At 52.2% G+C, this 12,789-nt stretch overlaps 1 protein-coding gene across 2 annotated transcripts in view; it reads right to left on the bottom strand.

Moving 5' to 3' along the window:
- The window catches only part of fbxw5 (F-box and WD repeat domain containing 5), a 185,912-nt gene extending 175,205 nt beyond the window's left edge, over positions 1-10,707 (bottom strand). For both annotated transcript variants that reach the window (XM_060841241.1, XM_060841242.1), the window contains exon 1: positions 10,609-10,707. The gene's annotated coding sequence lies outside the window, so the exon portion shown is untranslated. The remainder of the gene's footprint in view (positions 1-10,608) is intronic.
- Between the last annotated feature and the right edge of the window lie 2,082 nt (positions 10,708-12,789).

Here is a 12,789-nt window from a genome sequence, read left to right as displayed (position 1 = left end):
CCCCACCAGTACTGTACCCCAGTGTTATACAGTGACAGACCTGTCCCCACCAGTACTGTACCCCAGTGTTATACAGGGACAGACCTGTCCCCACCAGTACTGTACCCCAGTGTTATACAGTAACAGACCTGTCCCCACCAGTACTGTACCCCAGTGTTATACAGTGACAGACCTGTCCCCACCAGTACTGTACCCCAGTGTTATACAGTGACAGACCTGTCCCCACCAGTACTGTACCCCAGTGTTATACAAGGACAGACCTGTCCCCACCAGTACTGTACCCCAGTGTTATACAGTGACAGACCTGTCCCCACCAGTACTGTACCCCAGTGTTATACAGTGACAGACCTGTCCCCACCAGTACTGTACCCCAGTGTTATACAGTGACAGACCGGTCCCCACCAGTACTGTACCCCAGTGTTATACAGGGACAGACCTGTCCCCACCAGTACTGTACCCCAGTGTTATACAGTGACAGACCTGTCCCCACCAGTACTGTACCCCAGTGTTATACAGTGACAGACCTGTCCCCACCAGTACTGTACCCCAGTGTTATACAGGGACAGACCTGTCCCCACCAGTACTGTACCCCAGTGTTATACAGTGACAGACCTGTCCCCACCAGTACTGTACCCCAGTGTTATACAGTAACAGACCTGTCCCCACCAGTACTGTACCCCAGTGTTATACAGGGACAGACCTGTCCCCACCAGTACTGTACCCCAGTGTTATACAGTGACAGACCTGTCCCCACCAGTACTGTACCCCAGTGTTATACAGTAACAGACCTGTCCCCACCAGTACTGTACCCCAGTGTTATACAGTGACAGACCTGTCCCCACCAGTACTGTACCCCAGTGTTATACAGTGACAGACCTGTCCACACCAGTACTGTACCCCAGTGTTATACAGGGACAGACCTGCCCCCACCAGTACTGTACCCCAGTGTTATACAGTGACAGACCTGTCCCCACCAGTACTGTACCCCAGTGTTATACAGTGACAGACCTGTCCCCACCAGTACTGTACCCCAGTGTTATACAGTGACAGACCTGTCCCCACCAGTACTGTACCCCAGTGTTATACAGGGACAGACCTGTCCCCACCAGTACTGTACCCCAGTGTTATACAGTGACAGACCTGTCCCCACCAGTACTGTACCCCAGTGTTAAACAGTAACAGACCTGTCCCCACCAGTACTGTACCCCAGTGTTATACAGGGACAGACCTGTCCCCACCAGTACTGTACCCCAGTGTTATACAGTGACAGACCTGTCCCCACCAGTACTGTACCCCAGTGTTATACAGTAACAGACCTGTCCCCACCAGTACTGTACCCCAGTGTTATACAGGGACAGACCTGTCCCCACCAGTACTGTACCCCAGTGTTATACAGTGACAGACCTGTCCCCACCAGTACTGTACCCCAGTGTTATACAGCGACAGACCTGTCCCCCCCAGTACTGTACCCCAGTGTTATACAGTGACAGACCTGTCCCCACCAGTACTGTACCCCAGTGTTATACAGTGACAGACCCTGTCCCCACCAGTACTGTACCCCAGTGTTATACAGTGACAGACCTGTCCCCACCAGTACTGTACCCCAGTGTTATACAGTAACAGACCTGTCCCCACCAGTACTGTACCCCAGTGTTATACAGGGACAGACCTGTCCCCACCAGTACTGTACCCCAGTGTTATACAGTGACAGACCCGTCCCCCCCAGTACTGTACCCCAGTGTTATACAGTGACAGACCTGTCCCCACCAGTACTGTACCCCAGTGTTATACAGTGACAGACCTGTCCCCACCAGTACTGTACCCCAGTGTTATACAGTGACACCTGTCCCCACCAGTACTGTACCCCAGTGTTATACAGCGACAGACCTGTCCCCACCAGTACTGTACCCCAGTGTTATACAGGGACAGACCTGTCCCCACCACTACTGTACCCCAGTGTTATACAGTAACAGACCTGTCCCCACCAGTACTGTACCCCAGTGTTATACAGTGACAGACCTGTCCCCACCAGTACTGTACCCCAGTGTTATACAGTGACAGACCTGTCCCCACCAGTACTGTACCCCAGTGTTATACAGTAACAGACCTGTCCCCACCAGTACTGTACCCCAGTGTTATACAGGGACAGACCTGTCCCCACCAGTACTGTACCCCAGTGTTATACAGTGACAGACCTGTCCCCACCAGTACTGTACCCCAGTGTTATACAGTAACAGACCTGTCCCCACCAGTACTGTACCCCAGTGTTATACAGTGACAGACCTGTCCCCACCAGTACTGTACCCCAGTGTTATACAGTGACAGACCTGTCCCCACCAGTACTGTACCCCAGTGTTATACAGTGACAGACCTGTCCCCACCAGTACTGTACCCCAGTGTTATACAGTGACAGACCCGTCCCCCCCAGTACTGTACCCCAGTGTTATACAGTGACAGACCTGTCCCCACCAGTACTGTACCCCAGTGTTATACAGTGACAGACCTGTCCCCACCAGTACTGTACCCCAGTGTTATACAGTGACAGACCTGTCCCCACCAGTACTGTACCCCAGTGTTATACAGCGACAGACCTGTCCCCACCAGTACTGTACCCCAGTGTTATACAGTGAGAGACCTGTCCCCACCACTACTGTACCCCAGTGTTATACAGTACAGACCTGTCCCCACCAGTACTGTACCCCAGTGTTATACAGTAACAGACCTGTCCCCACCAGTACTGTACCCCAGTGTTATACAGTGACAGACCTGTCCCCACCAGTACTGTACCCCAGTGTTATACAGTGACAGACCTGTCCCCACCAGTACTGTACCCCAGTGTTATACAGTAACAGACCTGTCCCCACCAGTACTGTACCCCAGTGTTATACAGTGACAGACCTGTCCCCACCAGTACTGTACCCCAGTGTTATACAGTGACAGACCTGTCCCCACCAGTACTGTACCCCAGTGTTATACAGTAACAGACCTGTCCCCACCAGTACTGTACCCCAGTGTTATACAGTGACAGACCTGTCCCCACCAGTACTGTACCCCAGTGTTATACAGTAACAGACCTGTCCCCACCAGTACTGTACCCCAGTGTTATACAGTGACAGACCTGTCCCCACCAGTACTGTACCCCAGTGTTATACAGTGACAGACCTGTCCCCACCAGTACTGTACCCCAGTGTTATACAGGGACAGACCTGTCCCCACCAGTACTGTACCCCAGTGTTATACAGTGACAGACCTGTCCCCACCAGTACTGTACCCCAGTGTTATACAGTGACAGACCTGTCCCCACCAGTACTGTACCCCAGTGTTATACAGGGACAGACCTGTCCCCACCAGTACTGTACCCCAGTGTGAGACAGTGACAGACCTATCCCCACCAGTACTGTACCCCAGTGTTATACAGTGACAGACCTGTCCCCACCAGTACTGTACCCCAGTGTTATACAGTGACAGACCTGTCCCCACCAGTACTGTACACCAGTGTTATACAGGGACAGACCTGTCCCCACCAGTACTGTACCCCAGTGTTATACAGTGACAGACCTGTCCCCACCAGTACTGTACCCCAGTGTTATACAGTAACAGACCTGTCCCCACCAGTACTGTACCCCACTGTTATACAGGGACAGACCTGTCCCCACCAGTACTGTACCCCAGTGTTATACAGTGACAGACCTGTCCCCACCAGTACTGTACCCCAGTGTTATACAGTGACAGACCTGTCCCCACCAGTACTGTACCCCAGTGTTATACAGTGACAGACCTGTCCACACCAGTACTGTACCCCAGTGTTATACAGGGACAGACCTGCCCCCACCAGTACTGTACCCCAGTGTTATACAGTGACAGACCTGTCCCCACCAGTACTGTACCCCAGTGTTATACAGTAACAGACCTGTCCCCACCAGTACTGTACCCCAGTGTTATACAGTGACAGACCTGTCCCCACCAGTACTGTACCCCAGTGTTATACAGGGACAGACCTACCCCCACCAGTACTGTACCCCAGTGTTATACAGTGACAGACCTGTCCCCACCAGTACTGTACCCCAGCGTTATACAGTAACAGACCTGTCCCCACCAGTACTGTACCCCAGTGTTATACAGGGACAGACCTGTCCCCACCAGTACTGTACGCCAGTGTTATACAGTAACAGACCTGTCCCCACCAGTACTGTACCCCAGTGTTATACAGGGACAGACCTATCCCCACCAGTACTGTACCCCAGCGTTATACAGTAACAGACCTGTCCCCACCAGTACTGTACCCCAGTGTTATACAGTGACAGACCTGTCCCCACCAGTACTGTACCCCAGTGTTATACAGGGACAGATCTGTCCCCACCAGTACTGTACCCCAGTGTTATACAGTGACAGACCTGTCCCCACCAGTACTGTACCCCAGTGTTATACAGCGACAGACCTGTCCCCCCCAGTACTGTACCCCAGTGTTATACAGTAACAGACCTGTCCCCACCAGTACTGTACCCCAGTGTTATACAGTGACAGCCCTGTCCCCACCAGTACTGTACCCCAGTGTTATACAGTGACAGACCTGTCCCCACCAGTACTGTACCCCAGTGTTATACAGTAACAGACCTGTCCCCACCAGTACTGTACCCCAGTGTTATACAGGGACAGACCTGTCCCCACCAGTACTGTACCCCAGTGTTATACAGTGACAGACCCGTTCCCCCCCAGTACTGTACCCCAGTGTTATACAGTGACAGACCTGTCCCCACCAGTACTGTACCCCAGTGTTATACAGTGACAGATCTGTCCCCACCAGTACTGTACCCCAGTGTTATACAGTGACAGATCTGTCCCCACCAGTACTGTACCCCAGTGTTATACAGCGACAGACCTGTCCCCACCAGTACTGTACCCCAGTGTTATACAGGGACAGACCTGTCCCCACCACTACTGTACCCCAGTGTTATACAGTAACAGACCTGTCCCCACCAGTACTGTACCCCAGTGTTATACAGTGACAGACCTGTCCCCACCAGTACTGTACCCCAGTGTTATACAGTGACAGATCTGTCCCCACCAGTACTGTACCCCAGTGTTATACAGTAACAGACCTGTCCCCACCAGTACTGTACTACAGTGTTATACAGTGACAGACCTGTCCCCACCAGTACTGTACCCCAGTGTTATACAGTGACAGACCTGTCCCCACCAGTACTGTACCCCAGTGTTATACAGTAACAGACCTGTCCCCACCAGTACTGTACTACAGTGTTATACAGTGACAGACCTGTCCCCACCAGTACTGTACCCCAGTGTTATACAGTGACAGACCTGTCCCCACCAGTACTGTACCCCAGTGTTATACAGTAACAGACCTGTCCCCACCAGTACTGTACCCCAGTGTTATACAGTAACAGACCTGTCCCCCCCAGTACTGTACCCCAGTGTTATACAGCGACAGACCTGTCCCCACCAGTACTGTACCCCAGTGTTATACAGGGACAGACCTGTCCCCACCACTACTGTACCCCAGTGTTATACAGTAACAGACCTGTCCCCACCAGTACTGTACCCCAGTGTTATACAGTGACAGACCTGTCCCCACCAGTACTGTACCCCAGTGTTATACAGTGACAGATCTGTCCCCACCAGTACTGTACCCCAGTGTTATACAGTGACAGACCTATCCCCACCAGTACTGTACCCCAGTGTTATACAGTAACAGACCTGTCCCCACCAGTACTGTACTACAGTGTTATACAGTGACAGACCTGTCCCCACCAGTACTGTACCCCAGTGTTATACAGTGACAGACCTGTCCCCACCAGTACTGTACCCCAGTGTTATACAGTAACAGACCTGTCCCCACCAGTACTGTACTACAGTGTTATACAGTGACAGACCTGTCCCCACCAGTACTGTACCCCAGTGTTATACAGTGACAGACCTGTCCCCACCAGTACTGTACCCCAGTGTTATACAGGGACAGACCTGTCCCCACCAGTACTGTACCCCAGTGTTATACAGGGACAGACCTGTCCCCACCAGTACTGTACCCCAGTGTTATACAGTGACAGACCTGTCCCCACCAGTACTGTACCCCAGTGTTATACAGTAACAGACCCGTCCCCACCAGGACTGTACCCCAGTGTTATACAGGGACAGACCTGTCCCCACCAGTACTGTACGCGAGTGTTATACAGTGACAGACCTGTCCCCACCAGTACTGTACCCCAAGGTTATACAGTAACAGACCTGTCCCCACCAGTACTGTACCCCAGTGTTATACAGTGACAGACCTGTCCCCACCAGTACTGTACCCCAGTGTTATACAGGGACAGACCTGTCCCCACCAGTACTGTACCCCAGTGTTATACAGTAACAGACCTGTCCCCACCAGTACTGTACCCCAGTGTTATACAGCGACAGACCTGTCCCCACCAGTACTGTACCCCAGTGTTATACAGTGACAGACCTGTCCCCACCAGTACTGTACCCCAGTGTTATACAGTAACAGACCTGTCCCCACCAGTACTGTACCCCAGTGTTATACAGTGGACAGACCTGTTCCCACCAGTACTGTACCCCAGTGTTATACAGGGACAGACCCGTCCCCCCAGTACTGTACCCCAGTGTTATACAGTGACAGACCTGTCCCCACCAGTACTGTACCCCAGTGTTATACAGGGACAGACCTGTCCCCACCAGTACTGTACCCCAGTGTTATACAGGGACAGACCTGTCCCCACCAGTACTGTACCCCAGTGTTATACAGTGACAGACCTGTCCCCACCAGTACTGTACCCCAGTGTTATACAGGGACAGACCTGTCCCCACCATTACTGTACCCCAGTGTTATACAGGGACAGACCCGTTCCCCCCCAGTACTGTACCCCAGTGTTATACAGGGACAGACCGGTCCCCACCAGTACTGTACCCCAGTGTTATACAGGGACAGACCTGTCCCCACCAGTACTGTACCCCAGTGTTATACAGTGACAGACCTGTCCCCACCAGTACTGTACCCCAGTGTTATACAGGGACAGACCTGTCCCCACCAGTACTGTACCCCAGTGTTATACAGTAACAGACCTGTCCCCACCAGTACTGTACCCCAGTGTTATACAGTGACAGACCTGTCCCCACCAGTACTGTACCCCAGTGTTATACAGGGACAGACCTGTCCCCACCAGTACTGTACCCCAGTGTTATACAGTGACAGACCTATCCCCACCAGTACTGTACCCCAGTGTTATACACAATGACAGACCTGTCCCCACCAGTACTGTACCCTAGTGTTATACAGTGACAGACCTATCCCCACCAGTACTGTACCCCAGCGTTATACAGTAACAGACCTGTCCCCACCAGTACTGTACCCCACTGTTATACAGTGACAGACCTGTCCCCACCAGTACTGTACCCCAGTGTTATACAGTAACAGACCTGTCCCCACCAGTACTGTACCCCAGTGTTATACAGTGACAGACCTGTCCCCACCAGTACTGTACCCCAGTGTGATAGTGACAGACCTGTCCCCCACCAGTACTGTACCCCAGTGTTATACAGTGACAGACCTATCCCCACCAGTACTGTACCCCAGCGTTATACAGTAACAGACCTGTCCCCACCAGTACTGTACCCCACTGTTATACAGTGACAGACCTGTCCCCACCAGTACTGTACCCCAGTGTTATACAGCGACAGACCTGTCCCCACCAGTACTGTACCCCAGTGTTATACAGTGACAGACCTGTCCCCACCAGTACTGTACCCCAGTGTTATACAGTAACAGACCTGTCCCCACCAGTACTGTACCCCAGTGTTATACAGTGGACAGACCTGTTCCCACCAGTACTGTACCCCAGTGTTATACAGGGACAGACCCGTTCCCCCCCAGTACTGTACCCCAGTGTTATACAGTGACAGACCTGTCCCCACCAGTACTGTACCCCAGTGTTATACAGGGACAGACCTGTCCCCACCAGTACTGTACCCCAGTGTTATACAGGGACAGACCTGTCCCCACCAGTACTGTACCCCAGTGTTATACAGTGACAGACCTGTCCCCACCAGTACTGTACCCCAGTGTTATACAGGGACAGACCTGTCCCCACCAGTACTGTACCCCAGTGTCATACAGGGACAGACCCGTTCCCCCCCAGTACTGTACCCCAGTGTTATACAGTGACAGACCGGTCCCCACCAGTACTGTACCCCAGTGTTATACAGGGACAGACCTGTCCCCACCAGTACTGTACCCCAGTGTTATACAGTGACAGACCTGTCCCCACCAGTACTGTACCCCAGTGTTATACAGGGACAGACCTGTCCCCACCAGTACTGTACCCCAGTGTTATACAGTGACAGACCTGTCCCCACCAGTACTGTACCCCAGTGTTATACAGTGACAGACCTGTCCCCACCAGTACTCTACCCCAGTGTTATACAGGGACAGACCTGTCCCCACCAGTACTGTACCCCAGTGTTATACAGTGACAGACCTATCCCCACCAGTACTGTACCCCAGTGTTATACAGGGACAGACCTGTCCCCACCAGTACTGTACCCCAGTGTTATACAGTGACAGACCTATCCCCACCAGTACTGTACCCCAGTGTTATACAGTGGACAGACCTGTTCCCACCAGTACTGTACCCCAGTGTTATACAGGGACAGACCCGTTCCCCCCCAGTACTGTACCCCAGTGTTATACAGTGACAGACCTGTCCCCACCAGTACTGTACCCCAGTGTTATACAGGGACAGACCTGTCCCCACCAGTACTGTACCCCAGTGTTATACAGGGACAGACCTGTCCCCACCAGTACTGTACCCCAGTGTTATACAGTGACAGACCTGTCCCCACCAGTACTGTACCCCAGTGTTATACAGGGACAGACCTGTCCCCACCAGTACTGTACCCCAGTGTCATACAGGGACAGACCCGTTCCCCCCCAGTACTGTACCCCAGTGTTATACAGTGACAGACCGGTCCCCACCAGTACTGTACCCCAGTGTTATACAGGGACAGACCTGTCCCCACCAGTACTGTACCCCAGTGTTATACAGTGACAGACCTGTCCCCACCAGTACTGTACCCCAGTGTTATACAGGGACAGACCTGTCCCCACCAGTACTGTACCCCAGTGTTATACAGTGACAGACCTGTCCCCACCAGTACTGTACCCCAGTGTTATACAGTGACAGACCTGTCCCCACCAGTACTGTACCCCAGTGTTATACAGGGACAGACCTGTCCCCACCAGTACTGTACCCCAGTGTTATACAGTGACAGACCTATCCCCACCAGTACTGTACCCCAGTGTTATACAGTGACAGACCTGTCCCCACCAGTACTGTACCCCAGTGTTATACAGTGACAGACCTGTCCCCACCAGTACTGTACCCCAGTGTTATACAGGGACAGACCTGTCCCCACCAGTACTGTACCCCAGTGTTATACAGTGACAGACCTGTCCCCACCAGTACTGTACCCCAGTGTTATACAGTGACTGACCTATCCCCACCAGTACTGTACCCCAGTGTTATACAGTAACAGACCTGTCCCCACCAGTACTGTACCCCAGTGTTATACAGTAACAGACCTGTCCCCACCAGTACTGTACCCCAGTGTTATACAGTGACTGACCTATCCCCACCAGTACTGTACCCCAGTGTTATACAGTAACAGACCTGTCCCCACCAGTACTGTACCCCAGTGTTATACAGTAACAGACCTGTCCCCACCAGTACTGTACCCCAGTGTTATACAGGGACAGACCTGTCCCCACCAGTACTGTACCGCAGTGTTATACAGGGACAGACCTGTCCCCCACCAGTACTGTACCCCAGTGTTATACAGGGACAGACCTGTCCCCACCAGTACTGTACCGCAGTGTTATACAGTAACAGACCTGTCCCCACCAGTACTGTACCCCAGTGTTATACAGGGACAGACCTGTCCCCACCAGTACTGTACCCCAGTGTTATACAGTAACAGACCTGTCCCCACCAGTACTGTACCCCACTGTTATACAGGGACAGACCTGTCCCCACCAGTACTGTACCCCAGTGTTATACAGTGACTGACCTGTCCCCACCAGTACTGTACCCCAGTGTTATACAGGGACAGACCTGTCCCCACCAGTACTGTACCCCAGTGTTATACAGGGACAGACCTGTCCCCACCAGTACTGTACCCCACTGTTATACAGGGACAGACCTGTCCCCACCAGTACTGTACCCCAGTGTTATACAGTGACAGACCTGTCCCCACCAGTACTGTACCCCAGTGTTATACAGTGACAGACCTGTCCCCACCAGTACTGTACCCCAGTGTTATACAGTGACAGACCTGTCCCCACCAGTACTGTACCCCAGTGTTATACAGTGACAGACCTGTCCCCACCAGTACTGTACCCCAGTGTTATACAGTGACAGACCTGTCCCCACCAGTACTGTACCCCAGTGTTATACAGTGACAGACCTGTCCCCACCAGTACTGTACCCCAGTGTTATACAGGGACAGACCTGTCCCCACCAGTACTGTACCCCAGTGTTATACAGTAACAGACCTGTCCCCACCAGTACTGTACCCCAGTGTTATACAGTGACAGACCTGCCGTGTCCCAGTCTCTATTTCCTCTTCACCCTGCCCCCAGGCCCCGGCTGCGGCCTGCTCTTGTTTATGTTGTTGGGTTGAGCACCGAGCGCCTGATGAGAGGCTGTTCAGGTGAGCGCTGCATCATTGATCACATCTCCATGCGGACGGGCGTGTTAATTCTCCGGTTCTCAGACTGTCCACCGGGGAAACACAGGCTGGAGGGTGTGGACTAACTACTGCACTGTCCGAGGGTCAGTGCTGAGGGAGTGGGCACTGTCGGAGGGTCAGTGCTGAGGGAGTGGGCACTGTCCGAGGGTCAGTGCTGAGGGAGTGGGCACTGTCGGAGGGTCAGTGCTGAGGGAGTGGGCACTGTCCAAGGGTCAGTGCTGAGGGAGTGGGCACTGTCCAAGGGTCAGTGCTGAGGGAGTGGGCACTGTCCAAGGGTCAGTGCTGTGGGAGTGGGCACTGTCCAAGGGTCAGTACTGAGGGAGTGGGCACTGTCCAAGGGTCAGTGCTGTGGGAGTGGGCACTGTCCAAGGGTCAGTGCTGAGGGAGTGGGCACTGTCCAAGGGTCAGTGCTGAGGGAGTGGGCACTGTCGGTGGGTCAGGGCTGAGGGAGTGGGCACTGTCGGTGGGTCAGTGCTGAGGGAGTGGGCACTGTCCAAGGGTCAGTGCTGAGGGAGTGGGCACTGTCGGTGGGTCAGTGCTGAGGGAGTGGGCACTGTCCAAGGGTCAGTACTGAGGGAGTGGGCACTGTCGGTGGGTCAGTGCTGAGGGAGTGGGCACTGCCGGAGGGTCAGTGCTGAGGGACTGCATTCTTTTTGTTCTGTTACCCGAGAGTGTAGTAATTTGTGTGATAGTGGACAGAAATTTAGCATTCTAGGAGAAAGTGAGGATTGCAGATGTTGGAGATCAGAGCTGAAAATGTGTTGCTGGAAAAGCGCAGCAGGTCAGGCAGCAGGCATGAGCCCTTCTTCTCGATTCTCTTGCTCCTTGGATACTGCCTGACCTGCTGCACTTTTCCAGCAACACATTTTCAGAAATTTAGCATTCCCTTATGTAAGATCAGTTTGGAGTGCCAACTCAAGACTGGGGAAGTTGCAGTGCGAGTAATTGACCAAGTGTCAGTTCCAGGAATCCAGGAATGTTCTTAGGAATGATTTGGCAGGATCCAGGGTGGGGGTGACACCTCTTGCAGTGGATAAGCCCAAGGAAGACCAAGAAACTGAGGAGTTAGAACAGAAATATCCTGGCATTCTCCCAGAATGTGTCATAACCAGATCCCACAATCATAAGTCACAGCACGAAGCAAAAACTAAAGAGAGAGATGAAGGAGTTGAGGTTCAGTTAGTAGGCATCCTGTTTGACGCATTGGTGCAGGAAAAGCCTGAACGGGCAGAGGGTCAGACCTAAGTGTTTAGTCCTAAAAGACTTGCAACAGAAAGACAAGATGATAAAAGATATATGTGTCAATGCGTACTCTGAAAAGGAGGCAGAGAGTATTCCTGAGGGTTATTATCTGAAAGATGGAATCCTAAGACAGAAATGGAGACCATGTCAGGTCAGTGCAGAGGAGAAATGGGTGGAAGTGCACCAGACTGCGTTGCCAGTAGCAGGCAGACACGAGGTAATACAGGTAACACATGAACTACCTACAGGAGGTCACCTTGGGGTACAAAAGACTCAGGCTAAGGTACAAAAACATTTATATCGGCCTGGAATGCGCAAGGATATGGTTAACTTTTGCTGAATGTATCATACATGGCAAATGGTGGATAAGCCACAGGTGCGAATAAAACCAGCACCCTTGTTGCTAATTCCTGCATTTGAAGAACATTTCATGCAGGTTATAATTGATTGTGTTGGTCCCCTCCTGACAACCAGTACTTGTTAACCATAATGGATGTGCCTACCAGAGACAATTCCATTATGGAGTATCAAGGAAAAAAAGGGTGGGAGAAGAGTTAGTAGTTTTCTTCACACGGTATGGGCTACCTAGAGAAATTCAGTCGGAACAAGGGTCACATTTTACTGATAGGCTGTTTTCAGAGGTTATGGATAACTTAGATAGACAGCATTTTAAATCCAGGGAGCTATAGAAAGGTGGCATCAGACCTTGAAGATCATGTTAAGAGCATACTGTCAGGATTACCCGAATGATTGGGATATAGGTAACCCATTCGTATTGTTTGCCAT

The sequence above is a fragment of the Hemiscyllium ocellatum genome, chromosome 21, assembly GCF_020745735.1.
Source record: "Hemiscyllium ocellatum isolate sHemOce1 chromosome 21, sHemOce1.pat.X.cur, whole genome shotgun sequence".
Lineage (NCBI taxonomy): Eukaryota > Metazoa > Chordata > Chondrichthyes > Orectolobiformes > Hemiscylliidae > Hemiscyllium > Hemiscyllium ocellatum.
Note: the sequence above shows the minus strand (reverse complement) of the source record. Positions and strands in the feature narration are given on the sequence as shown.